This window comes from Equus asinus, chromosome 8 (genome assembly GCF_041296235.1).
Source record: "Equus asinus isolate D_3611 breed Donkey chromosome 8, EquAss-T2T_v2, whole genome shotgun sequence".
Lineage (NCBI taxonomy): Eukaryota > Metazoa > Chordata > Mammalia > Perissodactyla > Equidae > Equus > Equus asinus.
The window spans coordinates 22,702,207-22,717,601 of record NC_091797.1 but is presented as its reverse complement, the minus strand read 5'-3'; the positions used below and the strand labels follow the sequence as shown (position 1 = coordinate 22,717,601).

The 15,395-nt window shown below is 41.7% G+C and overlaps 2 long non-coding RNA genes across 3 annotated transcripts in view; one reads left to right on the top strand and one right to left on the bottom strand.

Annotated features, from left to right (window-relative positions):
- The window catches only part of LOC139045834 (uncharacterized), a 24,975-nt gene extending 13,451 nt beyond the window's left edge, over positions 1–11,524 (bottom strand). Inside the window, exons 1-3 of one of the 2 annotated variants that reach the window (XR_011504974.1) lie at positions 11,334–11,524; positions 6,015–6,209; positions 1,278–1,912 (exon numbers count right to left, since the gene is read on the bottom strand). This is a non-coding gene — a long non-coding RNA (uncharacterized lncRNA). Of the gene's footprint in view, positions 1–1,277; positions 1,913–6,014; positions 6,210–11,333 lie in introns of those variants that run through there. The other variant, XR_011504973.1, reaches the window with a different exon arrangement.
- LOC123287713 (uncharacterized) lies at positions 10,500–15,395 on the top strand. The gene is made up of 3 exons (XR_011504975.1): positions 10,500–10,598; positions 13,605–13,756; positions 15,256–15,395. It is a non-coding gene; the product is annotated as an uncharacterized lncRNA (long non-coding RNA).

The following is a 15,395-nucleotide window of genomic DNA, read 5'->3' as shown; positions in this document are numbered from 1 at the left end:
GTGCCTGGCCTCTGTCATTAATGTCGTGTTTTCAAAGTTCATCCATGTTGTAGTATGTATCAGTACAGAATTATAATTTTAATGCTTCTCATTAATTTATTATGTTTTATTAACAGTATTCTTTATTCTTTCTGGTGTTAGCCCATAATCCATTATGAGTGGAGACTGATTGATGCAGTAAGGAATAAAGATAATTTACAACCGTCAGATAGGGTCCGTAGGTGTTAGTGCCCACGGTGTTGTGTTGAGTGTGGTAAGGGTTGAGAGACTGGTTCACAGTCTCCGCGCTGTGCACACTCATTTGACACATGCTCACTCGCACACCCACTCGCCACTCAGCCTTAAAAGAGAAGTGTTTTAGATAACTAGTTGAGCTACTTTTTACTTTTTGAAATTCAAAGAAATGCCATTGCTGTCTTTGAATGTGGAATAATGTTTCATGTTGCCTGGACTAACGTTCACAGATCTTGCAGAAGATCGCGATACTTTATGGGACCCTCAGGAGGTGGAAGGTTTTGCAGCCATTAAAGAGGATGCTCATGAGGACCAGGAACTACATAAACAATATTTATGATATAATGCCACAGGAGAAAGCAGGGTTGAAGCTTGTAAGTACGCTGCAGAAGCGAGAGGAAGACCACTTGAAACTATGTAAGAACACTTCTAGAAAAAAGACAGAAAGGAAATATGCTCAATGATAATAACGTGATTGACAGTACAATTATGGGCTATTTTTTCCTTTCCCAAATCTTCTAAAGATCTGTGATGTTCTTATATTACTTTCCGAATTGAAGCAATTGTACACGAGGAAAGGTGTTAGCTCATGGTTGCTGACCTTCAGCGGCCTTCTGCTCGTCAGCCTTCACTCAGGCCATCATAAAAGACATCCAGACCCACGCGTACTCTATAGATGGAAATCTTGAAGTTAAATGATTGGAAAATCACACAGGAACTGCTTTCTAATGTTCACTTTGGGAAGGTAACTGCCATCGGCTTACCTTTTAGAGGACAGCTCCTTTTAATGACATCCTTTTTGTACTTCATTAATCCTCCTTGGATGGCCTTTAATTAGACCACATTTTGCTTACTAAATACTTCTTAAAACACAAGCAGGGTGCATTCAAGTAGTGTACCAGGCCACAGATTGTAATGTCCTGGGAAGGACGTTGGCTTGGGTGTTAGGATGCCTGAGTTGGAACCTTAGCGGTGTGGCTGCGGGCAAGTCAACTCTGTCTCTGAACTTTATCTTCCTCATCTGCACAATGGGAATGGGGGGGTCCTGACTTCTATTGAACTCTAGGAGAGAATGAAATTCTCAGCTATTTAAATGACCTCTGATATCTCATAAGTAGGGACACTCAGAAACGTGTGTGACTCCTAGGAAGTAGAAACAGCTGGAAAGCAGGAAAGGGAAGAGTGATCAGAAAGGGTGCATTTGAAAATAAGGAAGGCAGGAGAGAGAACACTGGAGGTGAATCTCAGGAGACCTGAATTCTAGTCCCAGCTCTGCCATTGGCTAAGGGTATGACCTCGGGTTAGTCATTGCCCTTCTGTAGGGCCCCACTTCTTCCCCTGTGAAACAAGGCGACAGGTCTAAGGCCCCTTCTGGTTACAAATTCTATTAATATGTGATTCTATATCACAGGATGAGGCGTGTCTGTTGCAGCCTCACTTGGTTCTTACAGGGCCTCTTTGTTATTCAAGGGACTCAGCACAATGTTGACTTTTTAATCTTTTAATTCATTCTCGTGTCATCCATGAAGTAAATCAGAAGAGAAAATCCAGATGAACATTCCCATTTAAGCCAATTTCTTGAGGCTGATATTTTAACAAACAATAAACTGATGAATCATGAGATGGCCTTGGAAAATATTAGACACTTAAATCTTCTCAACATTTTTCAGGAAATAGGCTGTAAGTGGGGGGAAGAAAAAATGTAAATGTGTTCAAGATAGGGAACTGTCTTAAATAAAAATAACTACATTTTACTTTTAAATTAAAAAAAAAAAATCTTCTCCTGAAAGAGTACTTGGGATGGGTACAAACATAGTCTCAGGGATTTCTTTTTTAGATCCCACAACCAACTCTTTATTTGCTAAACAGAGCATTTTGGAAAATTTGCATCATGAATGCAGACCCAGGCAAGGCAGGCGGTTGAGATGGGTGACGTCTCCAGCCACTTTCTCTGTTACTTGCTTTTCCTGATGGTCACAGTCTGCCCCAAAACCAAACCCATCACCATCAGAGGAAGCTGTGGGGTAGTAGTGTGACAGTGCCAAAATTAATATTCTGGCTCAGCATCTGGTTCTCCCTCTTAGTGGAAAACCCTCTCCAAAGGTAACCTGCGTACCTATAGTCTTCCTTCCTTCCTCCCTCCCTCCCTCCCTTGCTCTCTCTCTCCCTTCCTTTCTTTGTTGTTCTCCACACATCCAAAATCTCTTACCAGGAAAAATCTTCTAAATGTATTGTTCTGAGCCATAATTAGTTGAGCATATCCCACAACGGGTTACATATTCCCGGGTTTGGTAAGCCTTCATAGGATTCAAAGGCTCAAACAAATGGAGTACATTTTCCAGCTGGAATTATACCCACCACCTTTGGTTGAGGGAATGGGTATGAGAGGAAGGGGCATTTGTAGAGTATATCAGTTAGGGTTCATCTGCAAATAACAGAAACCACTTTGGCTAGTTTAAATGACTCTTTAATAAGAGAACTGGATGCTTAGAAAATTGTTTGAAGGGTTGTAGGAAAAGTCCTAGGAGGAGCCTTCAGGAATGACTCCCCAGAACAAGATGGTAGAAACGACCCATGAGGGGAGAGATTACTTCTGTCAGTGCTAGGAAGTTGGGGAATCAGGAAGCTCTAGGACCGCCTTGCTCCTGACACCCACAAAGCTGAGAGCCAGACACTGGGACTCCTGCCACTGCTGTCACAGAAGAACGCAAACCATCTCTACGTGCACACATGCCAGCAGAAATGACAGAAAACAGCATAAGCATGGCCTCCACCTTATTCTTGCCTTCCAAATCCCCAGGTGTGTTTCCTTGATAGACTCCGAACTCCAGCCATCAAAGAGTCTAGGAAATAGGCAGTCTTTCTTTTTTTCTCTGAAGCGTTTGGTAAGGCATTTTACAAGGGAGCTGGAGTGGAGCTGGGTGAGCCTGTCTGTAATATTTGACGTGGGAGGAGGGAGGGGAAACAACTTCATTTTCCCCAAGGCCCCTGGAGGTTCACGCTCACACACCAGGGCCAGCAAAGGACATCGTCATGTGTATAAGGAAAAGCCGTGCAGAGCATAAGGCCCTCTGGTGGAGGAAGTCTCAGACTATAGAGTATACATCACTCCTGGCTGCCTGGAGGCCACAGTGTCTCATCTGACAAAAAGAAACACAGACTCACAGACTGCGGGCCAATTACATATCCATATACATAATTGTAATACATATAACAATTTATATATTATATAATTTATATATTATATATAAGTATATATAATAATAATATAATAAAATATATTTATAGTAATTTATATATACATTTGACAGCCTTTGAAAACAAATGCATTAGAGAATTATAATTTGCATTTCAGAAAAAAAAATCTACCTTAGATGCCATCAGCATGTAGAAGCTAGAGATATGTCCAATTCACAACACCTATCTGTTGTGAGCCTACCGAGAGGCAAACAATACTTTCATAGATGTTTTCTCATTTCATCTTCAAAACACATGAATTCAGCATTGTTGAGGTATAAGATATATTATATACACAAAACAGTTACCGCTCCTCCCTGGGGTAGAAACTTAGCATGTGTGGAGACAACTCATTTATCTTTACTGGAGAAAGCGAGAGTTGAAAGATAGGGGCAACTATTTAGAGAAGATGTCAGATTTTCAAAATCAGAATGTGTAAGGAAATTTAAACATACATCTAACCCGCATGACACTGGACTGCTGAAGTTAATCCTAGCTTTAATTTAATGGTTTTGCAAAAGAAGCGCTATGACTTTGGTGTCTCTGCCTAATTGGGGAGAGTGTGTGTGTTTGTGTATGTGTGTGTGTGTGTGTGAGCACGCACTTGTGTTGGGGTTGGGGGAGTTCTGTTTCTGAAGACCTCGAAAAGGAAGTTTTTCTTCCACTGAAGAGGGAGCAGAAAGCCACTAACCCACGGGCACAGCAAGTTATAAAACACAGGACAGAGAGGTAGCTGGTCAGAGCTCTCAAAGACAAGCCGTGTCCTGGGTTGAGTACCTAGAGGAAGGCATCTTGCAGAGCATCTTGAGAAAACCAAAGGCTTTTTGGTAATAAAATGGGTAAGGATTCCATATTCACAGGCAGAATATGTCAAAATGGATGGAGAAGGACTTCTTGGTTTTAGGAGGTAGGTCTTGCCACCAAAAGGCACCCATCATTTTCTTTCTTGTCCTTTTGTACTTATTAATTTCCTATATTGATAATAATAGCAATAGTGGTATCTATTGAGTTCTTACATTTATATTTTGTGTCTACTACCTCATTTAATAGGCATGTCTTATTATTATTCCCATTTTACAGATAAGAGATGGAGGCTTAGAGAGTTTACCAAAGTCATACAAAAAACAAGCACAGACTCTGGGAGTTAAAGCCAGATATGACCCCACACGACCATTGACGTCCTAGCATCAGGACTGAGAGAGCCGTGTTAATGGGGAAGTGGGCCAGTTCTATCACAAATACATAGAAGATGCTGAATAAAATACAATCCAAATATATATTTAGCCCAAATATATATTTAAATAACCAAGCTTGAAAAAAGTAAAGAGAAATGCCCAAATGCTAGGAATAAAGAGAGCCCTCCAAGACAGAGCCGCAAGGTGAGCTGATGTCACAGCAGCCCACAAGAATTTGTGGAGTTAGTGCCAAGCGCTAATGCTCGTGAGGGGCAAGAAGGTGAGCTGTGATTGCACTCTCTGCATAAAATCTAAGCCTTGAAGAACTCTTCCTTCTGAAATGGGGATAGAAAAACTGCACACGGGTCCTGGGAAGTTGGCCAGGAAGCTCCCCATTTCTCTAAGATCTTAGGTGCACCGCAAAACATCACCCATGGGATATCTAGACCTGAGGCCTATGCCACGTGCAGGAGAGGAGGTCTAAATTAAGCTACTTAGTGGTGCAAATTCCAAGATGAAAATTTGACATAAAAACTGCCGTAGGGCCCTTCAGACACTTGGCATTCTGGCAGAATCTGCTTATCTGATAATGTCAGTATCCAGAGCTTCAGGGACTCCCACAGGAAGAAACAACCCCTGCTGAAGATAAGTTCACAATAAAAAATTACAAATATCCTGCAGGCTGGTGAAAGAGTAAAATGCTGTCTGGGATGTAAAGAGTGAAAATCAGCTTGGAATGAAAAAAAAAAGACAGACCTGTCAAATCAGGCTGAGAGGACAGACACCAAAAAGCCAGCTGCAAAGTTAGCAGGAGGCATAGCTTCTCCCAAGGTCAGGCAGCAAATGTGAAATGCCAGAAGGACCCCATCTTTGAGTGACTACTGCTTTCCTACCAACCCCCGGATCACTTTGCCATGCCCTTCTGTTGCTGGGGTACCCTACTGTAAGCCACTTTCATCTCACGACAGCACCCCATCCCTAGTCAATCTCCACTTCTCCTAATACCCCCTTAGTAATTGCAACAACCCAGATTTGATGCCCACCTCCCTTAGAAACCTCGGAATCCTTCAGGGGGACCTGAATCTTACAAAAGATGCTCCCTCCTCCCTCTTGTGGACACTCCAGAGTCCCCTCTCCCTGCCCCCAGTGCCCTCCCTTGCTGCATGGAGTCAATAACTCTCCTTTGGTCAAACTGCAGACTTGTTCCTGGTGGTCTGTGGCTGATTCGGCCTTATCACTAGAGAGTTTGCATATGCAGCTTTGGCATCTTCTTAAAAGTCAAAATAATAGAAAAGCTGAAAGAGACTATATACAATAAGTAGACTTTAAATGATGAAGATGATAATAATAAAGATAGCTAACACTTACATGACACTGTTCAAATGGCCTCAGAGAATATTAATTCATTGAATCTTCACAAAATCCCTGTGAAGAAGGTTCTACGCCTTTCTCCCTTTTACAGATGAGAAGTTAAGAATTTGCCCCTGGTCACACAGCTGTTGGAGTAGCATAGCTCCGATTGGGACCCAAGCAGTCTAGTTTCAGAGCACATGTTATTCATCCCTAAAAATTAAAAGCGACAGGACGTTATTAAGTAAGAACAGGCAGATTCAAAGAAAGGGCCAAATCAAATTTCTAGAAATGAATAATAGAGTCACTCATTCCTTCCTTCACCAAATATTTATTGAGTCCATATTGTATACCAGACACAGTTGAAGGCTCGAGGGACAGTGTAGTGAACAAAATAGATCAAAAGCCTGTCCTAAGGGAGTTCACATTTGAGTGATGAAGACAGAGAATAAATACACTATATAGCACATGAGTAAGGATAAGTGCTAAGGAGGAAAAATAAAGTAGGGAAGAGGGGTTTGAAACATCAAGAGGGAGTCGTTGAAATTTTGGATAAGGTATCTGGGAAAGCCCGACTAAGCAAGTGATTTTTATCCAAGATCTGAAGAAATGAGAAAACAAACCATATGGATGTGTGAGGAAGAACTTTCCAGGCAGAGGAAACTGCCAGAGCAAAGGCCCTGAGGGGGAAACATGCCTGGTGTTTAAGAAAGGAGCCCGGGGTGGGTGGGAGCGGAGAGAGAGAGGGAGTGAGCACCACGGCAGATAAGTCCAGGAGGTAACAAGGAGCTGGAGCATGCAAGGCCTTGCAGATCACAGTAAGGATTTTGGTTTTACTCCGAGTGACAAGGGAGTCACTGCTGGGTTCTGAGCAGAGGATCTGACTAAAAGGATCTAACATTTTAACAGGATCACTCTGGCTGCCATGTTGAGATTAGGCTCTAGGCACACCAGCCAGGAGGCTGTTGCAATAATCCAGGCAAGAAATGATGGTGACTTGGACCAGGGGGGCAGTAGTGAGGATTATAAAAAGTGGTTAATTTCTGGGTCCATTTTCAGGTAAAATCCATAGGATTTGCAGTGTTCGCAGTGTGAGACAAAGCAGGGAGATAAAGATGACTCCAAAGATTTTAGCCTGAACATCTGTAATAACAGTTACAACTATCTGAAACAGGAAAAACTGCAGGGTTTGGGAATGAAGATCATGCACTCAGTTTTTAAACTTCTAAGTGGAGATGTCTCACAGCCAGCTGGATATATGGGTCAGGAGTTAGGGGAGATGTCTGTGCTGGAGATAGAAATTTGAAAGTTATCAGCATAGTTATGATATTTGAAGTCACAAGATGGATGACTTCATCTGGAAAGTAGTTCAGATTGTGAAAAAGAGAAGAGATTCAAGAACTGAGCCCCGAGGACTTCATCGTTTACAAGCAGGGACCATGAAGAGGAACCAGCAAACAAGACTGAAACAGAGCAATCAGAATACGGGAAGAAAACCAGATGAGTATGTGCCCTCAAAGCCAAATGAAGGAAGTTATTAGGGTGTAAAGTCAATAGATGGGTTAAACAGCAGATTAGAGCCACGTGAAGATGAAATTAGCAAATTCAAAGAGAGAGAGAGAGAAAGATGGAAAATGAAAAAGAGTGATTAAGAGAAATGGAGGGGCCGGCCCCGTGGCCAAGTGGTTAAGTGCGCACTCCACTTCGGTGGTGGCCCAGGGTTTCACCGGTTCGAATCTTGGGCGTGGACATGGCACCGTTCATCAAGCCATGCTGAGGCGGTGTCCCACATGCTACAACTAGAATGACCCACAACTAAAAGTACACAACCACGTACTGGGGGGCTTTGGGGAGAAAAAGAAAAAAATAAAATCTTAAAACAAGAGAGAGAGAAAAATGGAGGAAGGAAGGAAGAGATTCAACAGGCATTTAGTGAATGTCTCTGAAGAAAAGAATAGACCATGTGAAAAGACAATATTTAAAGAGAAAATATCTAAGAATTTTCTATGATTAAATTTAGAAAGACATCGGTGTTGCAGGTTGGGTTCCCTGGTTCCCTGGGTAGTAGCTTGAGGCAGAGAGTAATGTGCAAGAGGCTTATTAGGGAGCGCTCCTGGGATAGATACCAGTGGAAGGGAAGGAAGTGGGACCAGACAGAGGGAGAAGATGAGCTGTGATGCAGTCTTAACAAAGACTTCAGCCAACTTCATGGGAAGGATGACCAATTGTCCCAGTTTGCCCAGGATCAAGGAGTTTCTCACGATGCGAGCCTGAGGGGTTTCAGGGACACAAGTCCCTGGTAAACCTGGATGAGTTGATTATCCTACCATGGGGAGCTCTGAAGCCACGATGGACCTTTAGAATTGTCCCACACTGAGACAAGAGGGCTGGCTCTTTGTACCCTTGCATAGACCAGTCATCGGATGCGGGCTACCCTCAAGATGTGACCTTGTGGGCAAAGCAGCAGTATTTATTTAGCAGAGGGTAATTCCTGGAGAGGGCAGATGTTGGAGCTTTGTCTGCTGGATGCACCCCTAGCTCCTAGAATCTGGCGAATTAGGTCCTTCAGTCCTGAAGAGGGATCCAGGTGGTGTAGGGCAGTGTCGAACATAATGAGTCTTTCTAATTGAACTAGCAAATTGAGTCTTAAATGGAATAAATATATACAAATCCACACCTAGACACATTATCACACCTGCAGAACAATACAGACAAAAAGGAGATAAAGCCAACCAAACTGGAAAGACAGATGGTCTACAAAAGAACAATAATTACTGAGAAGAGACTTCTCATCAGCAATAGCAAATGCTGGGAGAAAATGAAACAATATCTTTAATTTACTGAGGGAAAGTAATTGTCAACCTGAAACTCTTTGTCCAGCTAAGTCCTATTTCTGGACTGAGCACAGAATAAAGTAAAGACATTTTCAGACAAACAAATGACTTCGAGAATTCACTTCTCACTGCCCTGTCGTGAAAGAACTCCTGAAGGACAGGCTCCAGTGGTTGGTAGTTGAAGAAGTGGATGCAAGAAGCAGTCGTGAGCAAACGGGTAGGTTGATCATCTAAACCCTAAGAAACATTGACTATTAAAAATTACCAGTCTGTGTGAGGATGCTTAAAAACAAAATGGAAATATATTTTAGGCAACAGTAACGTAGAATGTGGGAAAGGAAAGAAAGGAATTAAATAGTCACAAGACTTTGTATTTTTTTTGGAAGATAGTAATATTGACTAATATTGTGCTTTATTATGTCAAGAATGCACATCAAAATTCCAAATGAAACTTCTAAAAGAATAAAAATAGAATACATAACTTCCAAAGCTGTAGAAATGAAAAGGAGGAGCATATGAAAAGCATCAACACCATAGAAAGCAATAAAAGAGAAAAGAAAAACACGATAAAGGAAAAACATAAAAAGAAATAAATCCAAATAGATTATTAATCCCAATAAATTTAAAAGATTAAACTCACTTGTTAAAGGACAAAAATTCTCAGACTAGGAGATAAAATTGAACCGTTGTGTTCTTTTTAAAGAGACAAACCCAAGACGTAACCGTACAAGAAGGTTCAAAGTGAAGAGATGGACATATATACACCAGGGCAAATACCAGGGAAGGAAGCTGGTGTGGTCATATCAACATGAGACAAAAATAGATATTAAGGCAAAATTTCTCCTGGAAATAATGAAGACTTTGGCTTCCAACCAAGATGGAGTAATAGGGACTGGATTTACCCTTTTGCCTGAAACAGCTAAAAAACAGGACAGAATATTTGAAACCATAGTTTTTCACACTTTGGACCTCGGGCAGCACAGACAGCGATCCCTGAGATTGGAGGCAAGTTAGGTGAGCCCTGTGATTGTTCCAGCTTAGTGCCTGCAGAGTCTCCAGGACATAGTGCAGGGAGATCTGCGGTCTCCCTGAGTTGAAGAGGTAGATTTGGGAGTCTGAGGGAGCCAAAGGGGCTAGAGTTTGCAGGCACAGTGTTGGAGAGGAGAGAGTTGCTCTCAGAGATCTGCCAGGATCTCCTCAGGTCTTCAGCTGAGTGCCCATCAGCACGGGAATGTGAGGAAGCCACAAAGCAAGAGAAGGAATGACCCAAAAGGAGCAGAGGGAGCAATCCAGGGAGATGACACAGGGCTGAAACAGTTGGGCTCCCATCAGACAAAATGGAGAACCTTGTAATTCATGGGACACTGAGTAATCAGAACGGTATTGCCTGAATAGGGGGGAAAAATCAGCCCTAGACTAAAGACTTCTCAGGTCTCACCTAACACAGCTTAAAAATAAAAAAAACTTTTACAAAGATCAAACTGTTTCCAAGTAATTTAACTGTGTCCTAGAACAAAGCTCAAGAATATTTACAGGAATACAAAGCATCCAGCATTTAACAAGGTAAAATACACAATGTCTGGCAACCAATCAAAACTTACCAGGCATGCAAAGAAGCAGGAAATTATGACCAACAATGAGGAAAAAAAATCAATTGATAGAAATACATCCAGAACAGCACAGACGATGGAATTAAGAGATAAGAACATTAAAAGTTCTTGTAACTACATTCCATCAGTTCAAGAAACTAGAGGAAAGACTGAGCATGGTAAGTAGAGACATATTTAAAAAGACCCAAATTGAACCTCTAGAGATGAAAGCTACGATGTCTGGGATAAAGTTTCCCCGGATGGTGTGAACAGCAGATTAGACACTGCAGGAGGTAAGAGACAGAATTCATCAGGAAGTTATAGAAATCCTGAACCTGAGCGCCTACCAATGGAGCCTCAAAGTACATTAAGCAAAAATTGATCAACCTAAAGGAGGATTTGATGACTTCACGAGCATAGTGGGAGATTTTAGCAGTGCTTGATCAAAAAATGATAGATTAAAAAGCAAAGCTTTAAATTTAAATGCTATGCATATAAATTAAAAATAGGCATTCAAAGTAAATACAAATTGGCATTGTGGGTCTTATATCCTCTTGTATTGAGACATTTGTCATCTATCCTGGGCTCCTTTGGGGCAAGAACTGTGTCCTGATTAGGACTGAATCCTCAGAGCCTGTCATGGGACCTGACACATTTCAGTTTACCAAAAAGTAAATATTTATTATTTTAATTCTAAATTAAGTAGCTAAAACATCAGTAAGGCTATAGAGGACGTAAATGCACAATTAATAAGCTTGAATTAATGGCTATGTACAGAAATGTATCTAACAACAAATGGAGTATAAAACATTCAAAATTGTGTAAAACATCTATAAAAGTCAGCCGTATAGTAACCATTAGACAGTGAAAAATGTGCTATCATGCTGTTGCAGGATAGTTGAACTAAAACTTACGTTTTCTTGCTGTGTAAGTAACGAATTCAGATACTCTTGATGGTTCTTGGAAGTACAGTTATGAATATTGTTTCGTTTTCTGGGAAGTTGAAGAGGGGGCAATACTTCCCTCTTCCATTTCTTGGTGCTGACAAGCGAGTATCACTTCATAATCAGGGCACAGCAGGTCCCAAGAGGTGACTGAACAAACCTCACAATCAGAGAATACAAGAATTCAGACCAAATCTCTCTACAGATCTTTGCCTTACTGATAAGAGGAAGCTCAGAGTATTAACCGTCATACTACACTATGTTAACTGCATAATAAACTGACATTCAGTTCTCATTTCACCTGTCATTTCTACAAACTCCTCCACCAAAAAGCCCATTCAAGTGTTGTTATAGATAGCTGTCTGGGTTGATTTTGCCATATCTGATGATAGTCGGCAGAAGTCTGGTACCCAAAGTGGTCAAAATAAAGTAGTCAGCCGTCATAGAAGATGGCTTTTTTTTAAACACTTTTATTGAGACACAATTCACAGACCATACAGTTCACCTGTTTAAAATGTACAATTTGGTGTTTTTAGTATATTTGCAGTGTTTAAAATCATCACACAACTTTAGAATACTTTCACTATCCCCCAAATAAATTCTGTACCTTTTAGCCATCACTTTCCATTGCTCCCCAGCCCTAGGCAACCACAAATCTACTCTCCGTCTCTGTAGATCTGCTTATTCTCGACATTTCATATAAATGGAATCATACAATACATGATCTGTGCGATTGGCTTCTTTCACTTAACATGGTATTTTCAGGGTTCCTTCATGCCCTAGCATGTGTCAGTTCTTCACTCCTTTTTATTGCCAAATAATATTCCATCGTATAGCTAACACCACATGTTATTTATCAGTTGATGGGCAATTGAGTTGTTTCTGCTTTTCAGCTATTATGAATAATGTTGCTATGAACAATCCTGTACAAGTTTTTGTGGGACATATGTTTTCACTTCTCTTGAGGATGCATCTAGTAGTGGAATTGCGGGGTTCGTATGCTGACTCTGTGATAAACTGCCAGACTGATTCCCAAAGCAGCTGCACCATTTTACATTTCTCCACATGCCTGCCAACACTTATTATTATCTGTCTTCTTGATTACAACCATCCTTGTGGGTATAAAGTGCTGTCTCATGGTGGTCTGAATTTTACTTTACTGAGGCTTATTTCTGAGCGGATATTTTGCAAGATAAATATTTTTAATCACTTGGCTATAATATGCATTTTTGTTAACTTTGCTTACCCATACAAATAATCGGTTTTGATACATGAAAATGAAAAGTGTTTGGTTATCTATTACTATCTAATAAACCCCACAACTTAGGGGCTTAAAATAACACCCATTTTATTATCTCTTATGATTCTGTAGGTTGACTAGGCTCAGCTGGGTGGTTCTTCTGCTCAGTGTGATATTGGCTGTGGCCACAGTCCCCTGGGAGCTTGACAGCTCAGGAACATCCAAGATAGCTCACTTACGTGTCTGGGGCCTCCGCAGGGATGGCTGGAGGCTGGACCCAGATGGGGTCCTTGGGCTGTTGGGGCTCCTTCTCTTTCTGTGTAGCGTCAGGTCTCTCTCTCTCTACGTGGCCTTTGCAGTAATTGGACTTCATACATGGCAGCACAGAGCTCCCAAAAGTGCAAAAGTGGAAGGTTTGAGACTTTTCTAAGGCTTAGGCCTGAAACTGACACAGCATCACTTCCACCACATTCTATTGGTTAAAGCGAATCTGGGCCAGTCTAGATTCTGAGGCACGAGTCCCGGGAGGCATGGACCCCAGGGGGACTCTTTGGAGACGAGCTACCACAAAAAAAGTAGTTTCCTCAGGCAATAATAACCAATTTTCTAATTTACTAACATTACTGTTAAATGCTCTCACTCTTTAAGACATTTATCATTTTTTAAATAAATTTAAGGCATCTATCATTGAGAACATTTTGAAAAGCAGAAAAGAAATTGAGCTCGCAAGAAACCTTCAATACTCTAAGAAAACATCCTCTCTGCTTCCAGATTTCTTGTTCTCTAATGTGTAAAGGAGATAGAAAAAGGATCATTCTTACAAAAGAAGCGAAAGGCAAAAAAAACCCCAATGACAGCTAATAAAGACATTGCCGTATATACGAATGGTCAGTTCCTTCTCATTTTCAAAGCACCCCTTCTTCTGATGCTTTTGGAGGATCACCTTCTCCGCCATTCCACGTGTTAAACTATTTCTTGATGTGCATTCTCGTATTTGCCAGCGCAGGCCACTTTCGCCCACCTGCCCCACTTTGAAGAGGGAGAGAAGCAGAGGGGTCCGTGCTGATTTCAGACCCCAGGCCTGGACAGCACACGTGAAGGCGTTCTGCATTTTATCACATTTGAAAGCACCTTGTCAGCACCCAATCCTAATGTAAGTTGGGTTTAATATTTAAACAGCACTCCTTAAATCCCACAGTGGAGCCAACCCCTGGTGAGATAGGAAGCTCCCACCCCAGAAGGGTTCAGACAGAGCTGGGTCACCCATCAGGAATGCTGCTATAAGGATCTGGGGGAGTTGGAAAAGCCCTAACAAATTCCAGATCTTATTGTTTTAAACCTGCTCAACGTAGACAAAGCTGCCCACTAATGAGAGGCTCAGTGTCTGAAGTCAGACGGATCTGGGTTTATAAACTGGCTTCATTGTTCACCAGCTGTGTGATCTTGGACAGGTTATTTAAACTCCGTCGGCCTGTTTCCTCATCGGGAGGATGGAGATAATAATATTACCCATATTTAAGGTGTGGGTTCTGCAGCAGAACCAGAAGGCATGCAAATATTCCAGCCTTGGAACTATAGGGCTTCACCTCTGGGGTCACGGACTCCTGGGAGAATCTAATGAGACCTGGGCTCCTCCACATCCTCCCAACCCACCTACCTATGATGAAAATGTTGCTACAAGTTCATGGAGTTCACAGACCCACAGGTGCCCATCCTTGGTCCTCCGAGAGAGAGTTACAAACCCTCGTTCAGACTCAACGCAACAGCAAGAAGCCTACAAAGAAAAGGCAAGGACTCCTTGTCTCATGAAAATCGTGGCCTCTCTGAAGGCAACACGAACAGTCTTTTGAGGGTCTTGGTCTCTCTCTGAAGTCTGGAAGTGTCATCTTCTGAGACTGAGCTGGCGTTACGGAAATTTTCCTAATTTTGTGGTTTTAAGAAATATCTTGGGAGCGATAAAACTGAATAAGCAGCATATGACTACCTTAAACATTTTACTCATCTTTCTGTAATCTAAAATGTTTATTTTTTTTGAAAGTTCTCTGAGGAAAACCTAATTTTATTTTTTCTGGAATTGTCCATGTGTCTTCACTCTCGGTTCTCCCACCTAGAGAACAGAAGATGTGAACAGGTTGAAAAGCTGAACTTGGAGGCCAAGCCTGTGATTAAAAAGGAGGAAAAGGAACTTTGCTAATTGTCAGTATCTCACTCAAGTGCTGCCCTGGAGTCTTACCTAGGGGCTTACAAACCCTACGAGCATTGGATGGTGTAGCAGCTGGAAAACTCGAGCGCCCACCAGGTAGGAAGACCTGTCCAATGGCAGATAAGGAGAAACACGAGGTGAACCCATCTCAGGATTTGAGTTACTCTTCTAAGTCTATATCTTCCCAGAGGTGGGTCGGTAAGGTCTCTTCACGGATGAAGAAACGTCATGATAGCTTTTGACCACACTATTATTGTTAAGTATTGATTTTTACCAAAAACAAATGGATAGCATCTCTTGCCCTCGAATAGGGAGTTTTTGCGCGCCTTATGTTGCTGTACACATCTCTTCTCAGGTTGTTTTAAGCCAGAGCTTAATTTTTAATAATTCGGTAATGAATCTTGTTTAATCTCTCTTAATCCTCTTGCCTAATTCTCTGTTACATTAAGGGATTAAACACAGAAAAGAAGACGAGGCCAAACAATGACTCACTCCTCTTTCAGCGCTGGTCCCCGCAGGCTGATAGACGACAAGCGTCCCAGAAGTGAATGAAACACACAAGTCTAAACCGGGAAATAAATCATCTGGG